The following is a 13992-nucleotide window of genomic DNA, read 5'->3' on the forward strand; positions in this document are numbered from 1 at the left end:
ATTTATACAGTACACAGAGAAGAATTTTAAGTGATTGAAGAGGCTGCCAAACACCATACTCTGCCTTCAGGATATAGATGATACCTTTAAAATGGGTGAAAGACTAATTAATCTTGAACTGTTCGTGGATGATATATAAGATAATGTACCTTAGCCTGACAGCATTTGGGGAAGGCAGACAATTAAAAACTGAGCCACAATTTTCTTGGCAAGACAGCCTGCAAAGAGAAGCAAGACAAGAGAGCTTAATATACAGGTGGATAAGAATTTAAATGCCACTTGAAATACAGCTTGAAACTCAATCTTCAGTGCAAACATTATAAGGTAGCTACAGGGCAGCCAACTTGCGTTTGACAGAACCCACAGCTCCAGGCCCTTGAACAAACATTTTGGTGGGAGAAAAGGCTGCTCTATGTGTTTTAGCATAGTATCGCTATCTAGCAATAAATAGTCCACTACTTTCTAACAGATGCAACTTTCATGGGAAATTACTATTATATCCTTCAATTTTCTTGAAGAGAACCATCAAGATGCACGTAGCCCATAATGGAATGACAAGCTCCTTTTGCTATTTCACATTGGCACACACTTATCCATTACCTACTGTTATTCCTTACTATATCGAAAATTAGATGACAAACTTCCTAAATCAGACTGGATCAGCATAGCAGTCAAGAACTTATCCTGAATGAAACAGAGAATTTAAAATCTAATGTCAAATTAGTCCAAACTTGGAGCAAGTAGCATCCAGTCCCTGAGCTCCAGCAAGGAATATAGTAAAAAGTAAATTACCCTGCTTTCCAGATGAATTTTGCAGCTTGCACTGCACTTAGTGACTAGATTGCTTCCTGTAACTGAGCTAAGAGATTTCAAGTGATTGACAATAATCAAGGTCTTTTGTTCTACAAAAGCGCCTGGCAACTTCAGGAGTTATACGAGTAATAGACAGCAATAACAATGGGTGAGATTTGGAGGAGGAGGGATTGGTGCCTAGCACTAGGCATTTGCTTAATCCCCTTTTAGGTACTGAACTCTAAGACAGATGCTGGACGTAAGGAGTCAATGATATAAGCATCTGACTTTTTCCAATTGCCTTGACTGAAAGACATCACACCTGAGAATATCAAAACCTATCAGCCAGAATTTTTTACAACAATCCTCATGCAGTGCAGGGGAGGACAAGGCAGAGACAACTTGATTCTATCACTATGAGAGCAGGCTCGTTTAATATCTCAGTACAAAGAATCCACCTCTTTCACATATTTTGTTTCACATTACCCTGGCTTGCTCTAGCTCTTGCCATACATGGCACAAACCAAAGTGCAATCAAAAGCAAGACTGCATTTGCATTGACATTTGAAATATTTTCTCTTTTGCACATGATATCAAGATTGGTGCCTAAGTCCTAGATAAATCAGCAGAAATCTGATTACTGAAAAGCATCCAGATGGGTAGTTTCAGGTAGCAGATGTCTCATGTGGCTCACTTGTCTAGCATGAGTCTATTACTCTTCATCCTCTCTTATGTTAATAAAAGTAGCCTTTTCAATGGTTTGTTTAAGTATGGCTTCACAACTGGCATAATATTTACTTGCACACTAGGAAAAAAATAAGAACTCATAGGTCATGTATTTGATCTCTTTTCTTTTGTCTTTTTTTTTTCTTTTTTTCTTTTTTTTTTTTTTTTCCCCTAAATCGGTACTTACACCAACATGACATCATGTCCCTGCTATCTCATTTTCAGCTGCTCAGCATGGCATTGAGTAGTAAGGACACATGCTGCTAAAACAGACAAAAATCTTTTATTTATCATTCACAAATCTCCAGAGCTTCAGTACCACTCAGGTTAACATACTTTTCATACAAATTATTTAACACTTAGCTGTTTGAGGGATTTACAATGAAAGCAGATACCAAATACTTCTCAAGGCAACTCATCAGTGTTGAATAAATCAGTTCTCGCTTGCCCCATTTTCATATCTATTTATCTGGATACTGGGCTCTATATGTGATGCCAATATTTCTGAGAGGTAAAACTGGAATTAAGCAAATGCAGTAAGCAAGTGCTTAATTCTGGAAATGCCTGCCTAGGACATATTAACACTGCTCACCCAGTGATGCTAAGAGATAACAGATATGATATCACTCTTCCATTACTACCAGCTTTTACAATTCTCTGTTTTAATTTCCTTTTTCAGGCATGCAGATTGTTCTAGGGACCATAAGTAACTCTAAAACTGATATAAAGATATCAAGAATGAACTTTTTGCAAATTAAGCTTGTAGAAACCTCCCATTCTTGTAACATCAGGCAGTATTTCTCCAGTATTTTGAAGCAAACCTGTACTAATGATTTCTTCACAGAACCTTACAAGAACAGAAAATACAGTACAATATACTAAAAATTTGTCTATGTTGCTACTTTCTAGTGAGTGGAAATAGAATTTTTAACTAGTAGAATCACAGACGGATTGTTTTGCAGTTCTGCTATTGAGGTATCTTTGCATGAGTTCAATAATTCACTGAATTCTTTTGAGGTTAATTACTGGTGGTAAAATACTTCATAGCTTCTGATCAGAAAAGACAATACTAAATGCCTGGGATTAATTCACCCTGGGATTGATATACAAATAGTACATAACCCCCACCTTAATCAAGATGACCAGACTTCTTTGTAATTAAAATACATGATACTTTTCAGACTTGAATTATGTTGCTTGTAGAAACTGAAATTGGGAAAAGTCAAAAAAAAAAAAAAAAAAAAGTTATGTCTTGCAACGAGGACCTTGTTGATCACAGATTTTGTTATCAGAAATATTCTCCAAGGTTATCAAGCCTGGCCTTCTGATATCACAAGCAATGTAGATAACTAATCCCTTCTGTAAACTAATCAAAAAAGAGCAATTAATTTTTGGTGCTTGCTTCTCCACGGATCCAGTTTCAAGACTATTCTAGAATATAACTCATATGATATTTATATTTATATTTTATAGTTTCTGCATAAGATTACTCTGGCCCATTAATACTTCTATTTTTTGTTTGCTTGCTTTAACTTTTATCTTAAGTAATAGTTTTTTGTGTCGAACTACTTACCCTACTGATGACACCAACATAACTTCTATAGAAAGCAATCTTACCCTCCTTTGGACTCAAGTTTTCTAAGCTAAGCAGATTTCTTTCAGTCTCCTACCATAAGATATGCCCTGTGTCATCCTGATCATCCCACACACTGTTTTGTAAAACCTTCATTGTAAATGTCCACTTTCTTTCTTTATCTACTTACTTTCAAGTACCAGCCTGTTTAAAATAGCAAATGACATAAAAACAGAGATGGAGCTGGATCAGGAGTTATAAAGAACTTTGGCTATAGAAAAGTTAAGGGAGGGAAGCATCTGCAGTAAAGAAAGAAGGTTTTGAAGTTACCAGGATGTGTTTTAGTGTTGTCTTATAAGAACAACCATAATCTGCAATGCTTGTGAATTATGACAAGGGTTGGGGGTTACTGGTTTTGTGTGATTTGTTTTGTTTTAACCAGATAATTTTTGAGTCATATGCATGAAAGTTTGCTAGTATTTTTGGAATATGGTCAACTATTACTTCATCAAGACCTATTTAACTGGCACAAATACTTTCCCTGTGTCTGAACACTTAAATTTTAGGAAAGCTTTTTCAGAGCTACATCACATAATTTTCCTATGATTAACTGTGCCTCTGTCTTTATCACTCATTTTCAATTTACAATAGATTTCTTATTAGTATTTCTTAAGTACCTGACCTTGTACTAGAACATTTCATTCTATTTCTATTAATGCTGTTTTAAGGTCACCCTGTTCTTCCAATGTATTCTCATCTTCTTATAAATTGGCAGTGTATCTTAACTTTGAATGACTACCAGATTTTGCTGTGTGGCCCATGACATCCCTCTTTATTTCACTTTTTTTAGGACAGCATGGACTACTGGGAAACGGTAGAAAGAATAAGCATGTGCAACCTGATGAAAAACAGTTTTCCATGGCTGCCATAACTATGGATGCAAAGAGAAATAGATGGAATTTGCCACTGCTATAGATGGGCTCAAAATTCTCACCAGCCCATTTTCAGCATTTAAATGAAATCTATTTTTGCTTCTTATATGATCCACGACTTTCAAATGAAGTAACTTTCAACTGAGATTGAGCCCACTGAAGATCTAAAACACCACTGCAACACAATTTTCTTAGGCTCCAAATTTAACTATGACAAACAGGTACACATACTTGAATTACTCTGAACTTTCATGACACTTTTCTAAACAACACGAGTTAAATTATTCCAAACTTTGCTCTACACAGTGGAATTTTAAAATATGCAAATGAAAAAGCAATTATGAAATACTTCACTTTGTATTTTTTTTCTATCTAGTGCATTTGGTCCATTTCATTTGAAAGTGAACATCCATGAAACTAAAAATATAGTAAATTACCATGTATTTTTGTATGTGTGTGTGACACTATGTCAAACAATACACACGAATCACATAGACCTGTTGCATATATACAATAGAAGCAATGACATTTGTTTATACACAAATTCCAGGTTGGTCACAGCTTATCACATTGTTTTGGATCCAAATACAATTCCCAATAATATACATGGAAAAGCAATAATTTACTTGATCTGCCATTTCAGGACAGATATGTATTTCAGCCCTCTTCAGTGTCAGTTAGAAGTGTCTATTTAAATTTTAAACAACACTTTAATCCCATTTAGGTGGGATCCAGGAAGCCCCAGTGCTCGTACTGTGAGCTTGTGTTTTTCTCAGAACTGAGAAATTATTGAACATGTATATTACTGATGTTGTGAAAAGCTGTATGAAAGGACCCTTGCCTGGCTTCTGAACCTGTCATCTCTTCAGAGCATGGCTTATTCATCAGGTCCAGCAGAAACCTGCTACTGAACAGATTCATCAGGGTATTTCTTGTGTGAGGAAGGGGGTGATAAGGGATGCTAGAAATATTTGGTAAGGAAAAGGTGCATATTTGGAATGATGGGCCTTGGCTACATTGATCCCTCACAACATTTTCTGTCAATACAGGACATTACAACCAACATAAATCCAAATGTGCTAGGGAGAAGAGTGCTGAGGACCTGCATGCCTGCACAGAAATCCCTGACTACTGCTCCAAACTCTTCACAAGGATCATTTCATAAGCGGATCTCAAGCCTGTCTGTTCCTCTAGGAGACACTGGAGCAAAGAGTCAGCCCAGCCAAAGTCACAACACTGCTGCCACATCAGGATGATGAGGTTATAAAGGAGACCCTCGCACCATAGTAAATAATTAAAACAAGCAGAAAATAGTTCATTTTATTAAACCAACCAAATATATTTGATAGTCAGAAGGTACAATGGAGTGAGTGCAGTAGATATTGCAACCTGAATTCTATTTCTTCTCTACTTTTTATTTTAGGACCAAAAATGCTTATAAGCTTTCCCGGAATGAATAAACTATTAAGGAATGGAAGGCAATGTGTTTTTTAAGCACCTGAGCAGAAGCTCAGGAACAAAATGCACCCTCACCATTTTTAGGGGTCCACGATAGTCATGCAGCACCTCACAACAAAGTGACACTGGGACAGATCAGAAGCATGTGTTGCAAGACAGTGAGGAGAACAGTGGAGTTGGACACTCTTTGTATAAAGGCAATCAGATACTGACTGGCAGAGCCTTCAGGGCAAGAAATACAGCATGGCCATATACACATGCATCCACAGGAAGGAGAGGTTTGCCTTTCTGAGGACAAGTCCTCTCCTCCTTCAAAAAGATATGCAGCCTGGAAGGTTGTAGGCATTTCCTATTGAACCAAGCTCTCTGTTTCTCCATCTGCATTTGTCAGATACTATTCTTGCAGTGCATCTATTTTTTCAAGGCCAACCCAGCATTGTTCTACTTGCATATATGCCTGTGTTATATATCTCTCTTCGTAAGAGAGATGAACAGCATCCTTCAAGCAAAAGCTTAAAGCAGAATCTCTTAGGTAATAGATCTGAATAAGAAATATCGTATTTTCTTTTCATGAGAAAATGAAAGCAACCACTCTTCCACAGAACACCCACAGAATCGGCTGAAACATTAATGAGCAACAGGGAACACATACCAGATCCTTTGCCTGCTTTATTGGCTCTGCTTTTCCATGAATGGCAGAAGATATAAATATTATTGTTAGCCTTAGGGCTCTCTTCAAAAATTCTTGTCTGTATCAACTCATGTTGTGAAAAAGTGTCAGGAGCTGTGTTAAACCACTGCAGGCTGAAACTGAAAAATGGCACAATAATTTTTCCAACCAGTGCATGCAAGATCAAAGCTGTTAAGAGGGGATGACAGGTGGCATAAACGTTCCAAGGCCCTGACTCACTAGAGGCATAACAGCATCCACCATAACTCTAATAAAAATAGCCCCAATAAAAACACTGTAAAAAGCTGCAAGTAGCCTGTTATATCTTTGACCTCGGGGTCATTCCATCAACAGATCAGCTGGTAGCCCAGTGAGCAAAGTGTAACTGTATTTAATTCCACCCATAGGGCTAAAACTGTCAGATAATAAAATATCAGAAAACGGTTTTAAAAGACATATTTATATTGATTACAGCAACAAAATCAATGCCAATCTCTGTATGGATATGCATCTTCAAAGGAATTTTGTGGTTCTACATCACTCCTCTTTTGCTCTGTAACTAGCAATTTTGTTAATGTCCTCTTATAAACTGGTGTTCAGGCTTGAAGCTCTTACTTAAGTTAAAATAATTAATTGACTTCAGTTAAAATTAATAGTTAATGAAGACTTTAATGCATAATCTACTTCTGAAAACTGGTAATATTTGTAGCAGCTAGTATAAAGTGCCAAAGCTCGACTTCTAGTAAATCATGTTAATAGCTGTAATTTAAAATGGAAAAAGGCCTAAACTTAGCCTTTGAAGAAAGTTATTAGAATAAAATAAATACTTTTTTTTTTCTTTCTCCTAGATTCTACTATGTGGTTTTCCCACTTTTTTGTTACATACCTATAATCATATTTGAGTAATTATATTAATTCTGCTAATTGCAGCATCCTGAAATACATATTGAAGTAAATAGAGCACTAGTAGTTAAGTAACTACTTTGCAAAGAAGCAAATCACAAGAGAAATTAACAGAAGAAAGAATATCAAGTATCAGCATTACACAGAGTAGATTTAGGTGTTAGTTCCTTGGGCTGAGGAAAACAACTAGTCTTTTCCAACACAGAACATAAAATGTAGCAGTATTCACTGTAATAATAACCCAAAGGCCCTAGGAAGCACACACAAAAAATAAAATGCAAAGTTCACGAAGGAAAATATAAGGCCAAAGCATTATTTATAGGGATGTGCTTGGGCCCTTAACCTGTAAATAAATCATGCTGAATTTTTTCATGTGAATGAAGCCTCAAATTTGTTTCTCCAGAGAAAGACATGAAAGTCTACACTGCTTTGTGAGGCAGACCTGGTACAACAGTAGCTTAGAGGCTGAAGAGAGTTCATTTGAATTTTATTTAAGCATCAGCTCCATAGAGCTTAAAGTGATTTTGTACCAGCCTCCAGAGAGCTCCAAGCTGCAATCCAGTGAAGCTTTGAAGTCCAGGTATAAGAATTGCTGCAGGGGAATAAGTTGTGTTCTGCAGGGAACAAGGGCACCTGCTCCCAAACTGAGCTGTGAAATCCCACCAGTTCATAACAGGAACAAAAAATGGTCAACATTTAATACACATTTTCACACACAGCATATATATATGTATATGTATATGTGTACACAGCATATAGTCAGTGATGGGTGTTGTTTTTGAAGTAGCAGAGATTATTACCCACCTCACTGATACTCAGCAACTTCAGGTACTACTTGCTGAGTGTGACAGGCTGGGCACTCTGACTTGGGTGAAGGTGTTTTGCACCATGCTACAGCTCAGGGTTAGCATTGTGCTTTGCTTATGCAAGTCAGGGAGACTTGCTGCAGAGTAGGTCATGGCCGAGAGCTCACATTCGGGCTGCTGGGTCACCTGTACAGTCCTGCAAGGGCAGGAACACAGCGAGGGCAAAGCCTCCTTGTGTCACCAAGCCAGCCTGCATTGCTCTTATCCATTCCGTGTCATAACTTCGAATTGGAATGTAAAATGCCACGACTCCAAGAAAAGGCAAAGATAACATGTGCACAAGCCACTGTGAAGAAAAAATAAAAAAGACAATTCCCAGACATTCCACAGCCTGATCATAGAATACTTTTTGAAAGTCCTAATGTTGACTGAATAAACAGCAAGCTTCAACTCCTGCACACACTAAACCAGCTCCAAGCCTCACCACAAGAAATGTTCCCACACTCAAGCTGAATTGACAAACACTTCCAGTGCCTTAAGATGGATGTCTCTGGGTTGTGTTGGCCACTGGTTCATAATCACAAGCTGCAAAAGAAAGGATGAGAGACTAAAGTGGAAAGCTAAACAGGGAGATTGTTACACTCTCAGTTTCAGTTTATGGTCTTTATTTAATTGCCAATTAATCTGATCATTTTTTCTATCAAACATGAACATTTCCAAGCAAGAGACATTTTTCTTCCTCCTTTTCTTCTACAGTGATTATGAAGTTAAATAACAGACAAGGAGGGGCAGCACACCTACTTTACTCAAATGAAGGATCATTAGGACCTGTCAATGTGGCAGCTCATGTAAGGCAAGTGGTACTTGCCCCCTGAAGAGTTAGTTGGTTGAAAGACAGTGTGTCAGTCCAGAAGCTCACACTGACATTTGAAGATCAGAAAATCATATATTTTAAAAATAAATCAGGTATAACGTATTTTACAGGCATGGGTTTCATTACTATAATTCCAATATGGACATGCCTTACCTGCTGGGTATTGTATGTGCAGATCAGGTTTCTCAAGAGCAAATGTGACCTCAGTATTTGATTTCTATGGATCCTCTGCTTATCACAAAGAGATTGCTATAATTTTCTCTCTTTGGACAGATGTGGTTATTTCTCTGCTTTATACCCTTTTATGTAATACGCTACTTGTCCCTTATCAAATGTCTGCCTGAAAAGGTGAATGCTAATGTCAAAGAATTTACATAAAAGAAAAACAAAGCATTTTTTTCTAATTGTTGGCATAGAACAATTTGCCTTTTGAAGCACTAAAATTCATTGCTGACAATATTGTTACAACATATTTAAATTAGTAAAGCATTGATCCTGCAGGGGAGCATAATTAGCTCTGCAGAAATACATGGAGGGGGAATGTCAAAAATTTTTCGTAGAGTGACTTGAATTATAAATAAGTGGCATTGCTATTTTTACTATACATATATTATAGGTAGAGTTGCCTAGATATTAAGGCACTCAGCTAGATGGAAGAAAGGAGAAGGGCATGAACCACATTTTTTTTTTCTTTAAAAATGTTATTTAATAGGTATTTGCATTATTATCTTTGCTGGAGGGACTTGAAAGACTGCTAAGAGGTGCAGCCTTGCACTTCCATGAAGTGCTGCTTGGCAATGCCCCCTACTACGTGGCTGTGTGTCATCTGGTGGCCAGACCTGAAGGTGGCCAAAGAGAGAACAACACAGTGCAGCAACCAAAGTCCAAGGAGTGAATGAGCACAGCAGAGAGGACCAGGGAGTACTGGCCATGATGCTGACAGTGGGGATGAGGAGCAGGCTCATAATCACAGAATCACTAAGGTTGGAAAAGACCTCCAAGATAATCTGGTCCAACCATCACCCTACCACCAATGTCACCCACTAAACCATGTCCCCAAGCACCAGGTCCAACCTTCCTTGAACACCCCCAGGGACGGTGACTTTATCACCTCCCTGGGCAACCCATTCCAATGCCTGACTGCTCTTTCTGAGAAAAGATGTGATGGAGGAGAGAGTAGGAAGGGATCTGAATGTACCCTGTGCCCCTGGCTGTGTTACAAGAGGCTGGCACTGCCTTCATAATGCCTATCAAGGGAGGAGGAGAGGCTGTAACTGTCCTTGAGGAGCATGTTCAAGGAGAAGTAATTGGGACATCTTGGTACAAAGGGCAGTGTTGACTATGGCACCATCTCATCTTCTGATTTTCACATTAAGAGAGTGCTACCTTAAGTCTGAATTCCTGCTGAAGTAAAGCAGTGACTCTTTTTAGTAATGAACAACATTACTAGAAACAAACAAAAATAATGAGCATAGGATAAGTCCTGTCCAATTTCATTCTACTCTGACAACTGACACAACTTCCCCATGATGTATGCATGATTAATAATTTATAATTAATTCATAATTAATTGTGATAGTGCTTTTCTTAGTTTTAAGTAAGCACATAGCAAAACTGTCTAATTGAAATCAGCAATGGGATAAGATTCAAGATTCCTTGGCAGAATGCTTGGATTAATAGGAAAAACATTCTGAGCTGCCTTACTCAAACATTAGAGAAAGCTGGTTAATTACTGTAAGTCATTATTACGCAGCCTGAAATATAAACTGGAGTTAATCTTGTGATCACTGATATGCCCAGGAAGTCTGGTAAGGAGGCTAAGGAGGCTTACCAACCATAGAAATTACACTCTGTGAGATCTCTAACCAAAGCTAGCAGTACAGCAGAGAGGATATGTAAAGACTGAATGAAAAGAAAGGAAAGAAAAAAAAAAAAAAAAAAAAAGTAGAAATATCTCATAGCTGTCATGGTTGTTCCCCCAGACAAAGACATGCATTTTTATCCCCAAACCTCCTAAAAACCCTAGGAAGGGGATAGCATCACAACACCCCAAACAGTATTTGTCTTGGTACTACAAATACTGGTACTGCTCTGAAGTGTACTGTTTTTGTGACTGTATGCTAAACTTCAAAAAGTAGCTTTATTCTACACACACACACAAATGTGCTCTATCCTGCCAATTTACAACCACAACGGCAGCAAATAACCCAAGATAACAAAAGAAAGCAAGATTGAACAAAGGAGTTTGTCTCTTCTCTTACTGTTTACCTACGATCTGTACTCACAGCAATAAAGTGGTAAAGTGGCAAGGAAAATGGACAGAAACTATTTTAAGAAGAAATCTGGGTGCACAGTAGGTGATCATTGTTCTCAATTGGATTAAAATGAATGTCATGTATATAGAGCATCACAGGAAGAAACACAAGAAAAATGTTAAGTCCTGAGATAAAAAAGAAAAACAAACAAACAAACAAAACCTGTGGATATTCGTAAAGTAAAATTTCCAACTCAGTGAGGCTTAAGGCTGGGAAATAATTATTCTTACACTTGAGAAGTAAGTACAAAGTTATTTGGAATGAATCAAGTCTACCTTCCCTTGTCCTTACCTTCATTAATTCCTCAATGTTTAATGAGCAACTCTTGCTTGCTTTCTGCAGATGTTGTTGATCAAAACTCAGGCATGTGAGCTGCCCTAATTACAGCTGCCATCCTTACAGCAAAAACACAGTCTTAAACTTAGCTGTGTACTTACTGCTTTGATGGATTTGATTTTGTACAAAGAGGATGAGCTTATGCAAACACAACGTATTCCTGCAGCACCTACTTACAAAAAGCTTTTATTGAAATCCATAAGACAAGTCAGATAAGTGCAGACCCTTTATAGGAAGAGCAGAGTATCACTAGGTCTGCAATTTTTTAATTACCTTGTTAAAAAAAATATATATATCTTAAAGATACATTACAATACATTATTAAACGAACATACACTGTACAGATGACAGCAATTTCTGTTCACGCAAAACTTTCTGCTTTAATTTATTAACGTATGGCATACTACATATCAAACTAAAGTTATCATGTAGTCTCAGGCCAAAGAGGTGCCTTCACAGACTAACTTGTCTCATTATTTATTCTCTGTTCACCATCTGGACGGCTGATTACTTCCTTCAAGATAATGCTGCTTCTTGCAGCTCACAATCACTATTGCCAAGGTTACTACGGTATCACCTGGTGATATGAGAGTACTTTTGGGGATCTCAGGTAGTGTTCCTTCCACCAAGCACCCACCCTAGTGACAAGAAGCACCTTCCCGTCCCACACAATGCAGTCAAACAGCTGGGGACAAGCAAGAGGCTCTGGCATCCATCCCAGAGAAGAGCCCTCACCAGGTATGGGGCCCCTCTTGCCCCCGCACCTTGCCCAGTGAAGGTTGCATGGAGACTGAGATACTCCTCCGAGTCATCATTTCCTGACAGAAATGCCATAGCACTGGGAAACCACTGTTTTCCCCAATACCATTTAAGATGTGGACAAACCAGCTTATCTGAAATGAGGCTTTTACAGTTACTTGCTAGCTGTGAGTGGGCAAACAGCATGCAGGCCCATTTTTGAGGAATTTAAACTTAGTTCGGCTTTTGAATTAAAGCTGCAGATAAACATAATGTTTCATATGTTGTTTGAGAGCATATTATAGGAATTAGAGGCTTAATGTCATTACCACACTGAATGCCTTTCTCTGCCCCACTCGCAGATACAGATAGATGCTTTTGTCACTGTATGAGGAGACCGTGCAAAACCGATTCTGAGGAACTTCATTATGCACTGAACGCTATCGCCTCTGGAGCCTTTTAACGTCAGCATCCAATGCTTTTGAAAGCTTAATGGATTTAATATGGTCTCCCCTTACCTGACCAATTTGAATCTTTGAAATTTTGTGCAATTAAATTTCACCCAATTTCTTACACTTCAGTGATGATGAGTTATGAAATGCAGAATCAAGAGGCATGCATTTTAAAAAACAAACACACCTTGAGACCAGCACCAGTATGTGAATGAGTATACATCCTAGGTATTTCCATCACTCTTTTTCTGGTGGCAAGCAGAAATTTCAGAGAGAAATTGCTATTAGATAACAGATGTGATGCATGGTGGACCTACAACAACATTGCATTACAATGCTGAGGTCAGTTATGGTCACCTTGCTATAAAAATGATAATACAGGCATGGACAAAGGAAAATAAAAGGAACACTGAATGATGCATAGATTTGGGGAATACAGTTATACAAAAAGGCCAATGAAACCATGCTTCTTTAAAAACAGAGAGACAAGAGACAAGATATGCAAAACAGTGTAGACAGTAGAAAGTCTAAGCAGATTTTAGGTACCTAGTTCACACAATTTGACTGAGAGAGAGGTTCATCTAATGAATTCCTGCCTTGAAATTACCCAGAAGTCAGGTACACAAACTGAAGTCATGAAAATAAATAAATAAATAAATAATGCAGCACTGAGCTATTATTGATAAATTACTGTTTAATACCTGAAAGCACACTCCAAATCTTTATTTTGAGAATGTTAACAGCAAAACAAAATGAATCAAATGAACAACAACAACAAAAAAAAGTATTTCCTTGGCAATTCTGAATATTGTTAATTTGGGGGTTTATGTGAAAGAAACTCTGCTAATCATGAAGCTAATGAGTAATGATGGAGCTAATCAGAAGCCAACTAAAAACTGAAAGAGTTGCAGAAGTTGCTAGTTGTAAATAAAAAGAAGGAACCAAATTACACAGCACTGGTTTAATTTAATTCATTTAATCACAAGTTTCTTATCAACACACAACCCAGCAAAGTGAAAGGCAGCAGGACAGTGTGAAATTCAGAGCCCAGCACTGTCCCATCCAAACTGAGGCTGGGAGGGCTGCTGCTCTGATCCCCCAGCCGCACACAATGCCTGAGCATCTTCAACAAAGTGGAACAGCGGAAAGAAGAGGGGGGGAAGCTAAGTGGAAAAGGAGAAGCTGACAGTGCAGAGAGCTCCCTGGAAATTATGCTGGAATTGCAGTATTTCCTGGATCAAGATGCGGGGGGATGAGAGCAGCTGCAATTAGATACAGTGTCATAATACAAATGAATGAAAAATTAATAGATGAAAACATACATCTCCATCTGAATGTGTAATTGATACAATTATGCATTTTCATTTAGAAATAACACTGTGCTTATGCTCGTCCATATTTTGGATTATTAATATTG

The 13992-nt window shown here is 37.9% G+C and overlaps 1 long non-coding RNA gene across 3 annotated transcripts in view; it reads right to left on the minus strand.

Annotated features, from left to right (window-relative positions):
• Window positions 1–1688: 1688 nt before the first annotated feature.
• Window positions 1689–13992, minus strand: part of LOC311436545 — a 153620-nt gene continuing 141316 nt past the window's right edge. For 2 of the 3 annotated variants that reach the window (XR_014692930.1, XR_014692931.1), the window contains one exon: window positions 2165–2724. This is a non-coding gene — a long non-coding RNA (uncharacterized lncRNA). Of the gene's footprint in view, window positions 1779–2164; window positions 2725–13992 lie in introns of those variants that run through there. The other variant, XR_014692929.1, reaches the window with a different exon arrangement.

The sequence above is a fragment of the Aythya ferina genome (genome assembly GCF_964211825.1).
Source record: "Aythya ferina genome assembly, chromosome: 4".
NCBI lineage: Eukaryota > Metazoa > Chordata > Aves > Anseriformes > Anatidae > Aythya > Aythya ferina.